The following is a 20,010-nucleotide window of genomic DNA, read 5'->3' as shown; positions in this document are numbered from 1 at the left end:
TCTTTACTCAGAAGTCTCACCACACATTGCATGGTTGTTTTACAAAGAAATGGGCCCTTAATTGTATCTTGTTGTATTTGTATTTATGGCTCCAGTTGGAACACAGATCGTATCTTCCATCTCGAACGGAAGATTTAAAGAAAACGAGCGAGTTTGCATGAATAGCGGTCGAAGTAAGTGAAAATACCACCTTTCTAACAAACAACGCTTTTTAGAGAAATCCATATGGATGACGATAATATAAAATCCTTTCTCCCTCTTGCTCCAGATAATAAAACAATAAAAGACACACTTCAACTCATAAGAAGACACGCACAATGTGAGCAAATAACAAAAAGTATTAGAATGTATGTGAGACTCTATTATGATTGAGAATCTGATTTCGGTCTTCGTTTTGTCTTTGTGGTTGTGTTCTTTCAGATTTAAGACATCAAAGGGTTTAGACTAGATGACCTATCCATCGCCAAACAGAGGTACACAATTTTGAGACTAATGGCTGTCCGCCGTTTTGTATTCAGAGATTATGGGTGTCCAGTAGTACTGAAAAAGCTTTTTCTGTTTTTTAGCTTACAGGTCTTGATGAGAGCCCCGGTATTGGAAGGGGCTTGAAACACGTAGACCTTGGTTTTCTGGCCATAAGAACTACAAATTACTTTGAAAGCATTGTACATAGACGACTTTGTTTAGGATTATTCTATGGCCATGTTGAAAGTTTTTTAAGAATTGGTCAAATGTAGGTTTTGAAAGATGAGAGTATGCTTGTTTTGGACTGTTCAGTGCGATGCGGGTAGTGAATGCTTGATATGAAAGACTTGAATGAATGGAGTGCTTAAAAAATGAGAATGCAATTTTTATGAGCTCGCAGCTATTTTTTCTTAGATGTTTTTGAGGTTTTGAGAAGTCACTAAATTTATGGTGTAGTGAAAAAGAATTAATGAAATGTATTGATTAAATTGACGGAAAAAGTGGTCTTAAGGCTCATGTTGTTTTCACTCAATATTTCCTATCGCAACTAGATGCGAACAGAAAGATAAGTATCAGTATTGGTATTTTTGTTGTTATTTATCAAAATATAGGCTTGTCCTTACTGATGTAAGCCTTAACCCAGTTTTGGTTTAATTGGGGTGGCGGACCAGCACCAACAACTAAACAATGGTTGCAAGACCTGGTATATTGCCGAGATCAATTCACGTGCTATGCTGAGGAATTGCCTAGCTCCTCCAAGCCCCGTGATATTTGGGCCCCACTTACAGCATATCTACTGACTAAAACTGATATCTGATTACTTGTGTCACTGATGTATTGTAATGCTATGATGTCATGATTGATTGAATGGTTGCTTGCTATCAAGAGATTGTCTGTCTGTAAATTCATCTGATTAATGGTTGATGTAGCATGCCATCGTCATTATACGAACTGTCAATGTCTTCTCAACTACTACAGATTAATTGATTGTATATGTTCTTTTAAAACTGAATAAAAAAAGGACACCACAATAGTTTTAAAAAAATCCTATATTTTTATATATCCAAAACAAGACCAAAATTATAAGAATCCAACATACAGTACTTTAAAAAAATTAAACTTTGCAAAATATCCTTAAAATTATAGAAATACTTCAAAAACACAGTTCGTACGAGTTGGTAGCTCCGTCCGGGGCTACCTCGATGCTGAAAACAAAAGAGTGAAAACAAAAACAGTTCCAGCCGACGGCGTCGGTACTGGCTAAAGAAAGCGTGGACAGACTCGGTAACAGTACCTTTCTCGTTGCAGCTGGCACCTTGGTGTGAGCCCGTCATGGCAATTGTGGCAGTTGTGTTGCAAAATGAAAGCAGTGCAAGGTGCGGTGCCCTCTCGATGCGGTGCAGGCAGCGGCTTGGTAACGATCATCCAGATAGTGTTGGTGAGGCCAGGGCTTATGGTGCAGGGTTAGGAAGAGCTCGATGCAGTGCTGGCAGGCAGTGGTGCAAGGGACAGAGCCGGTTAGTGGGAGCTGGCGTCGGTCAGTCGGCCCAGACTGCTGTGTGGGACGAGGCAGTGCACCGTGAGACTTACGAGCGGTGCCCCCAGCCATGATGCGGTCACTGGTGTTGAAGTCAACAGCAGTGACGGCGTGGGTGAGACCAGGATGGCGAAGTGAAGCTAGGCGGTGTGATGTGCGGTGCCCAGAGGGCTCGGTGCGAGCAGCGGCTCATGGATGAGTTGGTCATCATCGCCGGTAAGACCAGGGTTGCAGTGCGAGATGCAGACGGTGCCTTCTGAGGTGCCGTCAGGACACAGAGCCAGCAATGGAGTCGGTGATGGAGTCTGTTGCGTTTCCCTTTCTGTGGCAACTGAAGCAGGGGTTGCAGAAGCAGTACCCAGAGGTTGGTGAAGTCTTTGCAGTCCCTGAGACTTCAGTACAGTTCAGACCAGTCCTTTCATTGCCCAAGGCAGAAGCAGCAACTGCAGGCCAACCCAACGAAGCAACAACACAGCAAAGGAGCAGTACTCCTCCTGGCAGCTCTTCCAGCTCTTCTCCTTGGCAGGTTCCTTGATTCCAGTGAGTTCTAACATTCTGGGGTCTGTGCCCCAGTATTTATATTTAAAAGTCCTTTGTTCTCTCAGGCAGAGGGTGTCTGTGCTTAGTACAAACCAGTTCTGTCCTCTCTGGCCCAGCTTCCTGGCAGGATTGTTCAAGGCAAACCAGGCCCATTCAGGTGCAAGGAAATCTCCTCCCACTACTCTAAAAGCAGCCCAGGTATATTCAGTTGCCAACAAACACTCCTCCAACTACTCTGAATGCAGCCCAGCTTTATTCAGCCCAGCCCCTGACTCATTCACGAATGGCAGGACACACATCACCCCCCCCAGTGGCCGTCTGAGAGAATGCACCTCCCAATCCCTGTCACTCCAAAGCCAGACAGTCAATACACAAACCAGCAGAGGCACATAGAATGGCTAAGCAAGAAAATACCTGCTTTCTAAAAGTGGTATTTTCAAACACAGAACATAAAAATCACCTTTACTAAAAGATGCATTTCAAAATTCTGAGTTCAGGCATACTAAACTTTAACCTTCTATCTTGTCCCAAGGGAAAGTTATATTTATAAAATGTTATAAATAAACTCCCATGCTAACCTATGGGACAGATAGCCTTGCCATAGTGAAACATGAAATGCACTGTAATTCACTACCAGGACATGTCACACACACCAGTACATAACCTACCTTTTACAAACATAGCACCCCGCCCACAGGGGTACCTTGGGCCTACCTTAGGGGTGACGTATATGTAAGAAAAGGGAAGATAATGGCCTGGCAAGTGGGTGCACTTGCCAAGTCGACATGGCAGTTACAAATTGTGCACAATCTTTGCAGTGGCAGGTCTGAGTCAACTTTACAGGGCTACTTCTGTGGGTAGCACAATCAGTGCTGCAAGCCAACTAGTAGCATTTGATTTACAGGCCCTGTCTCTCTCAGTGCACTGTACTAGGGATTTAGTAATAAATAAAATATGCCAATCATGGAAACACCAATCCATAACACAATTTACACAGAGAACATATGCACTTTAGCACTGTTCAGAAGTGGTAAAGTGCCCAGAGTCCTAAAACCAACAAAGACAGGTCAGGAAAAAATAGGAGGAAGAAGCAAAAAGTTTGGGGATAGCCCTGCCTAAAAGGACCATTTCCAACAGTGATGCCGAGTCCGAGACTCACGTCAAAGCAGTTCTTCGGAGGTGCTTCGCAAAGTTGGGACTTCGTTGAAAGTCAAGGTCAAGGTCGTTGCATTGTGCACTCGGTGAGCAATGTCCACGGCTTTGGTGCAGCCAGCGGCGATGCGTCACTTTTGCAGGGATGTGCAGGTTCCAAAAGGATGCTATGGTGCAAGGGTGCCTGCATTGGCATTAGGCAGCTAAATTTAGTGCATCGCTAGGGAAAACACAGGGGTGCACTGTATTCTTGTGAATATGGCACAGCCCTGCTCGGTGAAAATGTCAGAGCACTGCACTGCCAAATTTGGCACATCTCTGCACTCTGACATTTTCTCATAATTATGCCTCCAAGTAAGAACCGAGATGCAACCAGAGCAGGACTCAACATGGTAAGTGTACGTAAGAGAGTCCTGCTCGTCCTGCTCTGGTTGATTCCTTTCTGCCAGGGTTGGTGATCCGTTGATTCCTTACTGTGAAGGGAGGGGATGCGTCGATCTTCGGACAAGTGCCCATAATTCCTTACTGCAGGGCCACGTTAATGAAGAACTTGGCTCACAGGGACGATACGCCGAAAATCCGGATGCACTGGGTCGATGAGGCAGTGGCAGAAAAGGCGCTGCATTGATTTCCCAGTCGCGAAGCAGGTGATGTGTCGCTTTTTTCAGCCGCACAGCAGGGCCCGTGTCGGAGTTGGAGCATGCACCACGGATTTCTGTGAAATGGTGCTTGGGACTTGAGTTGCAGTGATGCTTCAGCCGTACGGCAGGCACTGCGTCACTTCTGTGGCCGCACACAACAATGCTTTGGTCGGGAAAAACAGGCACTTAAGACTCGATGCGTGGATTTTCTTGGTTCTTTGCAGCAAAATTACCTCCAAGGGCCCAGGTGAGAACTCCCAGCACAGGAGTTCAGGGACTGCAGATGAAGTCTTTGATGGCCCTGAGACGTCTTAACAGAAGTCAAGCACACACAAGCCCTTGGAAAACATTGGCAAGCAGGATGTAGAGAGCAAAGTCCAGTCCTTTCATTGCCCAAGATAAAAGCAGCAAGAGTTAGGCCAAAACACCAAAGCAAACAGCAAAGTGATAGTCCACTTTGAAAGTTTTTCCAGCTCTTTTTCTTGGCAGAATGTCCTCTTAGTCCAGAAGTGTTGTGAAGTTATGGTGTCACAGCTCCAGTACTAATACCAGCTTCTCCATTTGAAGTAGGCAAGCTTCAAATGAAAGCCTTTGTAGTGCAAAAGGCCATGCCCTTCCCTGACCTGGCTCCAGGCACACTATGAGGGATGGGGGTGGCATGGAGACAGCTTTGTGTGATGCCCTGTTCAAGTTTTCAGTGACAACTCTTCCCACCACTCTAGCTCGGGAAGACCGATCTGCCAGGCGATGCGCCATCAGGATATGCAGGGCACACCTCAGCTCCTTTTGTGTGGCTGTCGGAAGTGAATGCACAAACAGCCCAACTGTCACACTCACTCAGACGTGGATGCCACAGGCAGGCAGAGGCACACAATGGTAAAGCAAGAAAATGCCCACTTTCTAAAAGTCAGAACACAAAACAATGAACCCGGCTCCGTACTACCATACACTTCTACTACTCATGGAGTACTGAACAGTCAACTCTTTTATCTGTCCGAATGGAATTTTTATTAGACCATTCCTGTTTCTTATTAATTTAAAAATTGATCAAAACAATTTTGTGGACTGAAAAAGAAACACAGACTTATCAAATTCACACATGAACTTACACGTATATACAATTCACATTAACCTACACTTAAAGGCAAAAATGGACTTTAAATACCTCGGAGGCATTTAGTTAATTCTGAATGTGGTGAGCGTTGAAGGAAATTATTGGATAAAGGATTGATATACTATTCAGACACTCTTTTGACGCTGGAGTTGGAATAACAAATGTGGTTCTTAACATTGGATATTTTCATGTTTATTACTAAATTTTGTATATGATGTAAATTTTCCTAAAAATGTGTTTTGCATCAGATTAATGTATGAATTCATTTGCTGATTTTGTCATGTTGCAAGCTGTTGCTAATAATTTTTTCACAGTGTCTAAGTCCATTTTTGCCTTTAAGTGTATGTTAATGTGAATTGTATATATGTGTGTTCTGAATTTTGAATAGCCCTACCTGTTCCCGGTCCGTTGGGCTTAACCCCCATAGGTTTTTGCACTTTATAAAAGTGGCATTTTCAAACAAGCAATTTAAAAACCAACTTCTCTAAAAGATGTACTTTTAAATTATGAGTTCAGGGACCACAAACTTCAAGCCTCTATCTCTTCCCAATTGGAAGTTAGAGGTTACACAGCAGCTCAAATGATAACTTATGGGTGAGATAGTCCTTGCAATAGTGAAAAACGAATTTAGCAGTATTTCACTATTAGGATATGTAAAACACACCACTACATGTCCTACCTTTCAAATACACTGAGGCCTGCCCATGGGGCCACCTTGGGCCTATCTTAGGGGTGCCTCATATGTAGTAAAAGGGAAGGGTAGGCCTGGCAAGTGGGTGCACTTGCCAGGTAGACATGGCAGTTTAAAGCTATCCATACAGACACTGTAGAGACAGGTCTGTCATGGTTGCAGGGCTACCGATGTGGGTGGCACAATCAGTGCCGCAGGCCCAATAGTAGCATTTGATTTGCAGACCCTGGGCACACACCATGCACTTTACTAGGGACTTACCAGTAATCAAATATGCCAATCATGGATACAGCAATCACAATACAATTTAGACAGAGAGCATATGCACTTTAGCTCTGATTAGCAGTGGTAAAGTGCCCAGAGTCCTAAAACCAACAAAAACACATCAGAAAAAATAGGAGGAATAAGGCAAAACGTTTGTGGATAACTGTCCAAAAAGGAAAAGGTCCAACTGAGATGATTAATAGATGATGACAATATAAAGTCCTTCGAAGCTCTAGAAGCATAATTTCACCTTGGAAAGTCTCAGTTTTGGAGATTCCTACAATTAAAGCACTGCTTGAGTTCAAAACTCTCTTACACAGCCATTGTTAGACTCTTCTATTCATTGCTGAATTTAAGGGGGTCATCTCCAGACTTTACTCAATATATTTGGAAGAGATTCACTCTAAGGCAATGAGGAATACTCTTAAGACAAGATTGCAAACTGTTTTGGGTTCGGAGTATTCCAGTGAGGCATGGCTATCCCTCTTGCACTCCCATGGCTGAGTGATGAGAGAAACCACACTAAAATTTAGCTATTACAAGATTCTGCATAACTAAATGGCCTCCCCACAGGTTTCACCATGCAAATGTATTGAATTCCTCTAATTGCTGGAGGTTCGGTAACAGAGGAGGACATATGGCACATTTATTATGGTCTTGCCATGCTCTTCATATTTTTTCTCATAAGGTAGCTGCTATCATGAATAAACTTTTCTATCCCATTAGGTTTTTCTATAAAGCTTATCCTGTTACATTATGCAGACGATTTATCAGACCTGACCCGTCATCTGAAGCGCTGGACTGATACTTTTTTGGCAGTGGCCAAAATGTGAGGTGATAGAAATAATCAGCCCCACCTACACATAATGACTGGATCCAATGTCTGTTTTCAGTTGCATCTTATGAATGCATTATCTATTGTCTGCAGGACCAGCAATCTATTTTGTAATCTATATGGTCAGCCTGGCTTTTCCTGTCTATCTCCTAATTTTCCTTTCTTTTGAACATATGAACAGCCCTTGGTTGACAGTCACAACCAGAACTTTAGACTTTGAATAATAAATATGCTCAAGGTGCTGAGGAGGTAAAGAAGATTTATATAAGATGCATATTAGGGACGTTTGATACCATTGAGCAATTCTATTTATTTTAAGTAAGTGGAGGAAGGTGAAATATGTTTAATGGTAATGTTTTCCTTTGTTTCTTTGTACTTTGAGTTCATACATTTCTGATAACCATGCTTGGCCATGCTTTAAAAATATTTCAAAAACCTTCATCACTCCACTTCTTTCCCCCTTTGTCGTGGTACGAGGCAAGGATGCCCACTATCGCCGCTCCTTTTTGCCTTGGTCCTTGATCCTTTGGCGGTTTGGATCAGGGGGGACCCAGATATCAGAGGCATGAAGTGGACGGACGAACATGAAGACCGCATATCTTTATATGCGGACGATATTCTGCTCTATCTCGCCTCACCAGCGCGCTCACTCCGCCGCGTTCTCCATATTCTGCAAAGTCCTTGAGGTTATAACATTCCAGTAGCGTCCCAAGGTTTCCGGTACCTTGGTATCTTTATAACAACAGACGCGGCATTATTTTATGAACAGAGTCTGTTGGGACCGTTACAGAGGTTTAAATCAGATGTCACCCATTGGAAGACACACCCCCTCACTCTTCTGGGACGGGCGTCTTTATTTAAGATGCTCGCCTTGCCACGCTTCCTTTATGCCCTGCAAAATACTCCCATCCCAGTTCCTAACTCCTATTTTTTGCAGATCGAGGCAGCAGTTAGAGACTTACTTTGGGATAACAGGCCAACGCGTATAGCCTATAAATAAACTCACTATGGGATGGTACGATGGAGGTATTGGGCTGCCGGACATGTGCCTCTACTACCAAGCGTCGCAACTAATTGCCATCAATAAATGGGTGTTTGGGTCACATGCCGACCCCAGCTTCCGCACCGACCTTTGGTTAATGGGGAAGGGAGGCTACAGCAGAGCACTATACACAAACCACAGGAAATTACGTCTGACTGGCCCCACGGCCAGTACAGTAGAAGTGTGGCATGGAGTCCAGCGGCGGATGGGTTGGCACGGGCGCCTAACGAAGGTTACCCCCCTGTGGGAACCTGACATTTTGGGACGACTGGGTGTTTGTGCAGGGTTTGACAAATGGGATATGATCGGGATATCCACTGTGGGTGATATGTGGATTAAGGGCAAGAAAGCGTTGTTTGCGGGTCTCCAACTCAAATACCAACTAGCACCCTCTGAGTACTTCCGTTATCTTCAGATCAGCCATGTCATTGACTCTGCCCTCCCTAAACACACCCCCTCCCAGATTCGTCTCCTCTTGAGGACAGACTATTGCTGGACCCAATGGACCGCAAGGCCATTTCCCTCACGTACAAGAAATTGATCAATAACAGGACCGATCCAATGCAGAAGCTACGTGCAAGCTGGGAGGTGGATTCGGGGGAAATGGCTGACGAGGACTGGATAGAGGCTCTGACTTCCCCCCGGGAGGTGGCTGTCCCAATGCGACTCCGGCTAGTCCAGCTTAAGATTCTCCATTGGGTATATTTTGATGCTAAACTGTTATCAAGATTGGGTAGGAGACCAGACACACTCTGCCTTTGACACAGTAACCAAACTGGTACATTCATGCACATCCCATGGGAATGCCCCTACGTACAACAATACTGGATAGACGACACCCGACAACTAACAAGGACTTGTGACAAACCCATACAACCCTCTCCTAAACTATGTCTCCTCAATATCTGGGAGGCAACAGACCTCACACAAGCTGAACAATCGTGGGCCAACATGGGGTGGAGTATAGCGAAACGAAACATTACCCAGAAGTGGGGGGTGGGCACTGTACCACATTTACGGGACTGGGCAAAAGACATGGACCACGCTATGGTAGCAGAGAAAACTGTGTATAAAGGAAGAGGATGCCCACGGAAATTTGGAGCAAAAGTGGGGACGCTGGAATAAATACAGGGGTGAAATCTGCATTTCTCCCACGGTGGAACTTAGGAGGGAGAGACTCGTGGTGTTAGAGGGAGCAGCTGAAGACATGATGGCATAAACTCAGGGCAAGTAAGAACAATAAGAATAAGTGATGTTACCTGATCCGAAGACATAGTTGTAACTCTCATAGTGACTGCTAAGCCATTCATAGAGCGTAATCTTATGTGCTCCTGATGGATTGCAGGTCGTAATGTAATGCTAAATAGCTTGTATCCTCTGCCGAGATGTCTATGTAATGTCATAATTGCTGCAGTTTTGTTTCTTATAAAAATTGTTATAAAAAAATATATATTTCAAAAACCTAATACAGAATTGAAATACTAAGAACACTTTCTAGACCTGAGGAAGGTCAGAAATGGACTGGACCTTCTGTTTGTGACCTGAGAGGAGCCCTGAAGGACTGCACCCACTTTATCTTGTACCCAGGACAAAAAAGTGGACTGCATGGGTCAGTTGGATGACCTCCTGTGTGGATCCAGACTCACAACAAGCTGCAGGAGGCCTTTCCTGGAAGTGCCCAGCTGATCAGTGGCAACTGGATCGGGACTGGACCCTGCTACTCACTTTTACCTGCCATGCTGTGCATCTCTAAGTGCATCTCTAACCCCCTGACTTCCTGGGGGTTTTAAAAGTGTACTCCTTTGGTTGACTGGGATGTAAAAAACTTGTGGCCTGATTTATACTTTGGCGTATGGGATACACCATCACAAATGTGACGGACATCCCGTCCGCAGTATTACAATTACATTATATCCTCTGGCATTTGTAATACAGCAGACAGAATATCTGTCACAGTTGTGACGGAGTATCCCATCCCCCAAAGTATAAATCAGGGCCTAAGTTACAAGGTAAAATGTTTGACCAGGTCGAACCTAGTAGATGTATCTAAGGGATGTATGACGTAACAACGCGAGTCATTACAACGCGTGCAGTTACATCGCAATCGTTACAACGACTGCGATGTTACTACGCTATGCCATTACAACGCAAGTCTTTACATCGACTTGCGCTAGATGGCGTGCTAACATTAGAAAAGCGTAATTTACTATTCCAACTCCAGTCCACTTAACAGTAGAGAAGGTGTTGGGATAGTAAACTACACTATTTGTAATCTTAGCACGCCATCTAGCGCAAGTCGATGTAAAGACTTGCGTTGTAATGGCATCGCATGGTTACATCGCGTTCGTTGTAACGACCTCGATGTAACATCATCGCGGTGTACTGACTGCGATGTTAACGATGTTTCCCGTATTTAAACCATGTTCCATTGTGGTCCGCATCAAATGGTGCGTAGGTCCTGCTCTACTGTGAGCCTTGACTATCATTGGAGCTTTTGATGCTTTCTCTATTTAAAAGTTTTTAAAAAATTCCAGTTCTCATTGGATTTTTGTAATATTGGTGTAATTTTGGTTTAGAAATGTTACTCTATTTTGTAATGCGGTTTCGTGTTTTTATTGTTTTGCATTTCGACTTTATTACTATTTTGGTATTGCACAAATAGTTTCCACATTGCCCTAAGTTAACCCTGTCATATCATCTATGACTTAGCTACTAGAGGGTTGAGTTGAAACTAATTTAGCAACTTTGAGAGTCATGAAAATTTCTTGAGGTGGGTAGTCAAACACCTCAAATAATAGTCCAGTTTCTTACACTGAGGCTATTACTTCTGCTATGCCAAACAATTGTCTGCCAATGAACTAGCCTTTATGGAAACAGTCAAGATTAAGTCAGATGATTCATCAGTCCTTTCCACATCAAATTGAGCAGTAATGTGCTGCCCACAGAGAAGATGTGGGAGCTGGTGACACCTTGAGCAAGTTTATGATGATCAAAGAGGGCCTAATTCACAAAGGTAAAATTACACTTTTGTATAAATGTACTCTTTTTTCGTATTCCCAAACTACGATTTTATAGTAACTTTACTACTGAGGAGTATCCGCAGTCGGGGCGGAGAACTCCTCATATAAAAAGATAAGCCTGTCCTATCTTTTTATTAGGCCCCCTGAGAATACCAATAGCCCACCAGTTCTGCCTGAAATACAGTATCAGTAAATGTCTCAAATAGGTACCAGGGGAAAAAATGGGACAAAGAAAAGACACTGGAGACACAGGTCAAGGATAGGCACTGGATATTGGCTCAGGACGATCTGGGAAACACTGCTTAGTAGTCTTTAGAAAAAGGGCACATCACAGTCAAATCAGTAATCTCTCAACACAAATATTATACGGATATGTTTTTACTCAGTAAAACATTTACACCGTTCATGGCAAAGATGAGCATTGTATCTGATTGGAGCCCATCAGCAAAGCCCCAGGACATTGAGAGAAGGTAACTAAGTTTAATTGAAGTCACAGGCAGGTAAGAATCATCATGCAGCATAGGTCCATTAAGACAGAGGTTAATGCAAAGGACAAATTAAAGGAAGGGGGGAGGATCTGAAAAAGTGCATGGTCTAGTCAGTTATGAACTAAGCAGCAGAAAATTAGCTGAAACAACAAGGAATTAATTTATAAATGTTATTTAAAGAGAAATCATACTTGTTTCTAAGATGAATGCCATTTATTCCTGCCACCAACCTGTGGGTGAGGGTGACCCCTGGCACCATCCTTAACCAATAGGGAAAATGTTCCTAGCTGTGCTTAATTTGAACCAGTGGTTTCCGGTGCTCCGCAACAGCACCTAATCATCAACACGCATGCTTGAGCATCAGTTAAGGACACATTAATTTTAGCTCCTTCTGTGCTGACTGGACCGAGTCAAACGGTAGATGTTGTGTGTGGGAGGGTGCCTTTAAACCAGTTTCTGTGGTGCTGGTAAGTTAACAGGACTTCAATATCTTCGTATGGAATGTAGTCAGTTGGTGGTTCAACTACAATGTATGTGTGGAACAAATTAGTCACCGGATCTGCAGGTGGCAACTGAACCCAAGAATAGAATACTTCTGATCTGAACACCTTTTGTGCCTCAATCACTAAGGTAACACAGCCACCTGTTGCGGATACGCCGTGTTCTAACAATTTTATAGTTACTGGATGGTGCACAGTCAAAATATCAAATTTTTTATTTCGACCTACAATAATATCGAGTTTTTTATATCGTAGGGACAGAATATCGATGTCAAGAATATAGATGACCAGAATATCGAACTTAAGGTAAGTAATATTTTTTTTATATCGAAGTAAGTAATATCGAAGTAAGTAATATCGTTAGCAAAAATATCGTTGTTCATAATATCGATATTTATATTAGTGTTATGTATTTTTAGTATGTATTTTATATGTATGTTTAACATTTTTTGTAAGGTATTTTTATTATTTTTAAATATATGTATTAAATGTTTAGAAAATAGTAAATTTTTTAAAGTGAATTTTGCATTTTAGTATCAGAGCGGGTTGTGGGTTCATAGGGGAATGGGGTGGGAAGTAATTTATAATTAATTAATTCGTTTTTATATATTGCTGTATATTATTAATTTATTGTTAATTATTAATTGGTAATTAATTTTTAATAATTGAATAATTTATCGTTATAATAACTATAAATAATGTATTGATTTTTATTTATTGTTAATGACTTTATTGTTTATTAATTGGTAAATAAATTGAATTAATTGGTTAATTGATGATTAAATTAATTATGTTATTTTTTTATGTGTAGCGGGTTGTGGGTTTATAGGGGAATAGGGTGGGAAGTAATTTAATTTTAATTAATGAATATGTTTTTATTTATTGTTGATTATTAATTTATTGTTAATTATTAATTGGTAATTAATGATTATTAGTTGGTTAATTTAGCATTATATTAATTATAAATAATGTATTATTAATTTTTATTTATGGTTGTTGTTAATTAATGTATTGTTAATTTATTATTAATTGGAAACTAATTTTTATTAATTCATTAATTGATAAATTAATTATGCTATGCTCCAAGGGGGTGCGTGGGTGGGTGCATATGACTCCCAGCAGTGGACAGAGATATGAGGGGTGGGTGCATATGACTCCCAGCAGTGGACAGAGATATGAGGGGTGGGTGCATATCACTAGCAGCAGTGTCCAGACATATGGGGGTGGGTGCATATCACTACCAGCAGTGTCCAGACATATGGGGGTGGGTGCATATCACTACCAGCAGTGTCCAGACATATGGGGGTGGGTGCATATCACTACCAGCAGTGGACAGACATATGGGGGTGGGTGCATATGACTCCCAGCAGTGTCCAGACATATGGGGGTGGGTGCATATCACTACCAGCAGTGGACAGACATATGGGGGTGGGTGCATATGACTCCCAGCAGTGTCCAGACATCTGGGGGTGGGTGCATATCACTACCAGCAGAGATATGAGGGGTGGGTGCATATCACTACCAGCAGTGTCCAGACATATGGGGGTGGGTGCATATCACTACCAGCAGTGTCCAGACATAAGGGGGTGGGTGCATATCACTACCAGCAGTGTCCAGACATATGGGGGTGGGTGCATATCACTACCAGCAGTGTCCAGACATATGGGGGTGGGTTCATATCACTACCAGCAGTGTCCAGACATATGGGGGTGGGTGCATATGACTCCCAGCAGTGTCCAGACCTATGGGGGTGGGTGCATATGACTCCCAGCAGTGTCCAGACATATGGGGGTGGGTGCATGTCACTACCAGCAGTGGACAGAGATATGAGGGGTGGGTGCATATGACTCCCAGCAGTGGACAGAGATATGAGGGGTGGGTGCATATCACTACCAGCAGTGTCCAGACATATGGGGGTGGGTGCATATCACTACCAGCAGTGTCCAGACATATGGGGGCGGGTGCATAGCACTACCAGCAGTGGACAGAGATATGAGGGGTGGGTGCATATCACTATCAGAAGTGTCCAGACATATGGGGGTGGGTGCATATCACTACCAGCAGTGTCCTGACATATGGGGGTGGGTGAATATCACTACCAGCAGTTACCAGCAGTGTCCAGACATATGGGGGTGGGTGCACATCACTACCAGCAGTGTCCAGACATATAGTGGTGGGTGCATATGACTCCCAGCAGTGTCCAAACATATGGGGGTGGTTGCAAATCACTACCAGCAGTGGACAGAGATATGAGGGGTTGGTGCATATCACTACCAGCAGTGTCCAGACATATGGGGATGGGTGCATATGACTCCCAGCAGTGGACAGAGATAAGAGGGGTGGGTGCATATCACTACCAGCAGTGTCCAGACATATGGGGGTGGGTGCATATCACTACCAGCAGTGTCCAGACATATGAGGGTGGGTGCATATCACTACCAGCAGTGTCCAGACATATGGGGGTGGGTGCATATCACTACCAGCAGTGTCCAGACATATGGGGGTGGGTGCATATCACTACCAGCAGTGGACAGGGATATGAGGGGTGGGTGCATATCACTACCAGCAGTGTCCAGACATATGGGGGTGGGTGCATATCACTACCAGCAGTGTCCAGACATATGGGGGTGGGTGCATATCACTACCAGCAGTGGACAGACATATGGGGCTGGGTGCATATCACTACCAGCAGTGTCCAGACATATGGGAGTGGGTGCATATCACTACCAGCAGTGGACAGACATATGGGGGTGGGTGCATATGACTCCCAGCAGTGTCCAGACATATGGAGGTGGGTGCATTTCACTACCAGCAGTGGACAGACATATGGGGGTGGGTGCATATGACTCCCAGCAGTAAACAGACATATGGGGGTGGGTGCATATGACTCCCAGCAGTGTCCAGACATATGGGGGTGGGTGCATATCACTACCAGCAGAGATATGAGGGGTGGGTGCATATCACTACCAGCAGTGTCCAGACATATGGGGGTGGGTGCATATCACTACCAGCAGTGGACAGACATATGGGGGTGGGTACATATCACTACCAGCAGTGTCCAGACATATGGGGGTGGGTGCATATCACTACCAGCAGTGTCCAGACATATGGGGGTGGGTGCATATGACTCCCAGCAGTGTCCAGACATATGGGGGTGGGTGCATATCACTACCAGCAGTGGACAGACATATGGGGGTGGGTGTATATGACTCCCAGCAGTGTCCAGACATATGGGGGTGGGTGCATATCACTAACAGCAGTGGACAGAGATATGAGGGGTGGGTGCATATCACTACCAGCAGTGTCCAGACATATGGGGGTGGATGCAAATCACTACCAGCAGTGGACAGAGATACGAGGGGTGGGTGCATATCACTACTAGCAGTGTCCAGACATATGTGGGTGGGTGCATATCACTACCAGCAGTGGACAGACATATGGGGGTGGGTGCATATCACTACCAGCAGTGTCCAGACATATGGGGGTGGGTGCATATCACTACCAGCAGTGTCCAGACATATGGGGTGGGTGCATATGACTCCCAGCAGTGTCCAGACATATGGGAGTGGGTGCATATCACTACCAGCAGTGGACAGAGATATAAGGGGTGGGTGCATATGACTCCCAGCCGTGGACAGAGATATGAGGGGTGGGTGCATATCACTACCAGCAGTGTCCAGACATATGGGGGTGGGTGCATATCACTACCAGCAGTGTCCAGACATATGGGGGCGGGTGCATATCACTACCAGCAGTGTCCAGACATATGGGGGAGGGTGCATATCACTACCAGCAGTGGACAGAGATATGAGGGGTGGGTGCATATCACTACCAGCAGTGTCCACACATATGGGGGTGGGTGCATATCACTACCAGCAGTGTCCAGACATATGGGGGTGGGTGCATATGACTTCCAGCAGTGTCCAGACATATGGGGGTGGGTGCATATCACTACCAGCAGTGTCCAGACATATGGGGGTGGGTGCATATGACTCCCAGCAGTGTCCAGACATATGGGGGTGGGTGCATATCACTACCAGCAGTGGACAGAGATATGAGGGGTGGGTGCATATGACTCCCAGCAGTGGACAGAGATATGAGGGGTGGGTGCATATCACTACCAGCAGTGTCCAGCCATATGGGGGTGGGTGCATATCACTACCAGCAGTGTCCAGACATATGGGGGTTGGTGTATATCACTACCAGCAGTGTCCAGACATATGGGGGTGGGTGCATTTCACTACCAGCAGTGGACAGAGATATGAGGGGTGGGTGCATATCACTACCAGCAGTGTCCAGACATATGGGGTGGGTGCATATCACTACCAGCAGTGTCCAGACATATGGGGGTGTGTGCATATCACTACCAGCAGTGTCCAGACATATGGGGGTGGGTGCATATCACTACCAGCAGTGTCCAGACATATGGGGGTGGGTGCATATGACTCCCAGCAGTGTCCCGACATATGGGGGTGGGTGCATATCACTACCAGCAGTGGACAGAGATATGAGGGGTGGGTGCATATCACTACCAGCAGTGTCCAGACATATGGGGCTGGGTGCATATCACTACCAGCAGTGTCCAGATATATGGGGGTGGGTGCATATGACTCCCAGCAGTGGACAGAGAAATGAGGGGTGGGTGCATATCACTACCAGCAGTGTCCAGACATATGAGGGGTGGGTGCAGAGGACTCCCAGCAATGTCACACTCCCAGGAGGATGGATGTCTTTCACACACTGCATGACACACCACATGTGGGTGTGAGGACATATAACACATGCATACCCACCCATGGTGGATGCAGCACAATACACACCCTGATTTCATGCCACAAGACTGTATAGTCATGTAACTGCATACAAAACTAAGATAGCCAAAGGGAACACACACTGTCACGCACATCCCAGGACTGATAGGAATGTCCAGGTGCTGGTCCAGCCACCAAGATGTTGTCTCTTATGGAAGGAATAGGGTTCAATGCCACTAGATACAATGCCCACAATTGTGAGTCAGGTGCCCAAATACCCTGTATAACACGTACCATTTGTGTGTTAGGCCGTGATAACACACATGCATAGTGCTGAAAAGGGACAATTTGTCCCTGATGCCATTCCTACATACCCAAAACACAAGTACAGTGACTAGCAAGGATGGCACAGACGATTCAGCAGGAGACATCGGTGAGCAGGCATGGCCAATGTTGAAGGGATCCGTCACCAACAAAGGAAATGTGGACAACATATCTCAGAACCCTAACACATTACCAGAACACCAACTTCATGAGCTACATCACCAACATCAAGTTCCTGAAATGCAATAGTGTTGAAAGTAACAGAAAAATAATAACTTAATAAGACTATGTACAAAGGCCCATGGCCAGTCCATTTCTCGAGTCCAAGCGTGGACGTAGGGGACCGTGTCCACCCCTACCTTGCCTGCACAAACAAACCTCAAGGTTTGTCGACAGGGGGGGGCATCATCAGTGGCAGGACCAGGCACCGCAGGGACAGGAGGGGGTTGGGTAGGTGTGGTCGGTGCAGGGGTGGACGTCTCCACCACAGGGGGTGGGGCAGCGCCAAAGGTGGAGGTGAACACGGCGCTGCACACTTCAGCTAGGGCCTCCATCCTAACCCCTGCACCGGAAGATACCCTAGGGCCAACGGAGGGTGTGGTGGCCGAGGGATGGGGTGCAGCGCTCTTTGGGGAGGGGGTTGACATGGGGAGACTCAACTCCCCTGCCCGGGGACTTCCTCGCATGCTTGTGGGGTGGTGTCACAGTGGGGCTGAGGGCCAGACCAGCCATGTAGCTGTCCTTGGGTGACAGTTTGGCAGGGGAGCTAAGGGGAGTGGTTTTGGAGGAACTGGGTTGTGAGGACTGTGGACTATGACTGTGGCTGCTTGTCTGTCGTCTTCCCCCAGGCCCTGAGGTTGTGCCTACATCCCCCTGAGTGTGCGTGCCAGGATGTGTGCGCTGTGCCTTACTTGTGGGTGTGCTGGATGTCTCTGTTGGGGTGCGTGCCCGTGACTGTCTGGGTGTGCGTTGGGCAGGCATGGGAGAGGGCAGTGTGGATGAGTCCGGGGTAGGGGGGGGCAGAACACTGCAGGGCAGTAACTGCTGCCGTCAGTGAAGAGTCCATGGACCGCAGAATCCTGCGTTGGTCCGACATCATTGCTGACATGCCCTCCATGAACGACACCACCTGTGTAAGCAGTCTAGTGTGTTCATGGAGGACATTCAGCATCGATGCCTGCCCAACCTGCAACTCCCGCAGTATGTCCACAGACTCTTCACTGAGGGCAGAAGGGTGATAGGGGCAGGGGGTGCGGTGCCTGGCACGAAGGAGACGCGGTGGGACGCTGCACGGATAGGAGGGACGGGAGCAACTGGGAGGGCGGAGATGGGAATGGAGGAGGCGGGCACAGATGTGGGTATGCTGCCAGTTGGTGTTGCAGCCTCCACCTCCTCAGGGAGTTCAGCCTTGGACCAGTCGGCATCGTAGCTGCTCTCGCCTCCAGACTGGTCCTCCAACTGACTCCCCTCACCCCCCGTGCCACTGGCTCCTGCTGACTCCACAGCACTGGCGGCACTGGCGCTGGGTCCCTCCTCAAGGTCCATGCAGGTGTCTCCCTCGTTTTCGGTTGATGATGCTGTGGGCAAGGATAAGAAACCAGTCACCTGTATACATCTGACACATGAGCACAAAACAATTGGTCACAGTGCATATCCTGCAATGCATCATGAGTAACAGCTACATTACTCCGCACATATGTATGCCCTGTACTGCCCAGTTGGTAGACCCACTATGCCACTTGGACACCATGAAAAAAAGAACACACCAGGCCACAACTTGAATGAGAAATACACTGAGAAGCTAGTGTCTGTGAACCGGTGAGCACAGCAATACAATGAAGTCATGCCACCACTTGTTTACCCTGAAATAAAAAGTATTGGTGCACCCAAGGTAAACTACCACACCTCAATACTCAAGGTGTCACCACACTCAGAGACCTGTAAGTACTTTGGAACACAAAACAAAAAAATGTGGTTACCTTGGGACTCACAATACTTTACACAATCGACATGTTTTGAATGTGGAAATTCGCCATCTCGTGAAAAGGACACTCATGTGCCTGGATGAAATATGTCGCACAAGGCAGTGCACACAAAAGTACATTTACCCTGTCATTGAAGAAGCTGACACCTTTTCTAAGAAGCCACAGTTAGAACTAAATGGTGTTGCAGAAAGTACATATACATGTGCCCACGGAGGTCTTGATGTCTTGACACTCGTTAGTTCGTATCACCAACAACAAAGGAGTCTCACAAAATCCAGACCTCAGTGGGAACATGTACATGGAGAATCTGCAACACCAATTGTTAGAACTGGGATTTCTGGTTGGCTAGGGCTTGCGCCAAAGCCAGGCAGAAACCACCACTCTAGTCAGGGCAAGGAAGTTACACGCCAAAGATAACCCCTGCTCACCCCCTTGGTAGCTTGGCACGAGCAGTCAGGCTTATCTCTGAGGCAAGGTGTAAAGCGTTTGCGCGCGCACCCAGCAACAACACCCAAGGCCCACCACAAAGGAAACTCCACACAAGGTATTCTATAAAAATAGCCTTTGTATTATAGTAAAACACATTAGATAAAAACACACACTTTTACAATGTGCCAACAGGCACGGGCAGAATTTACAAGGGATTATATGTACAGGGGAC

The sequence above is a fragment of the Triturus cristatus genome, chromosome 1_1, assembly GCF_964204655.1.
Source record: "Triturus cristatus chromosome 1_1, aTriCri1.1, whole genome shotgun sequence".
Taxonomy (NCBI): Eukaryota; Metazoa; Chordata; class Amphibia; order Caudata; family Salamandridae; genus Triturus; species Triturus cristatus.
The sequence above is the reverse complement of the archived record's forward strand: the minus strand, read 5'-3'. Positions refer to the sequence as shown.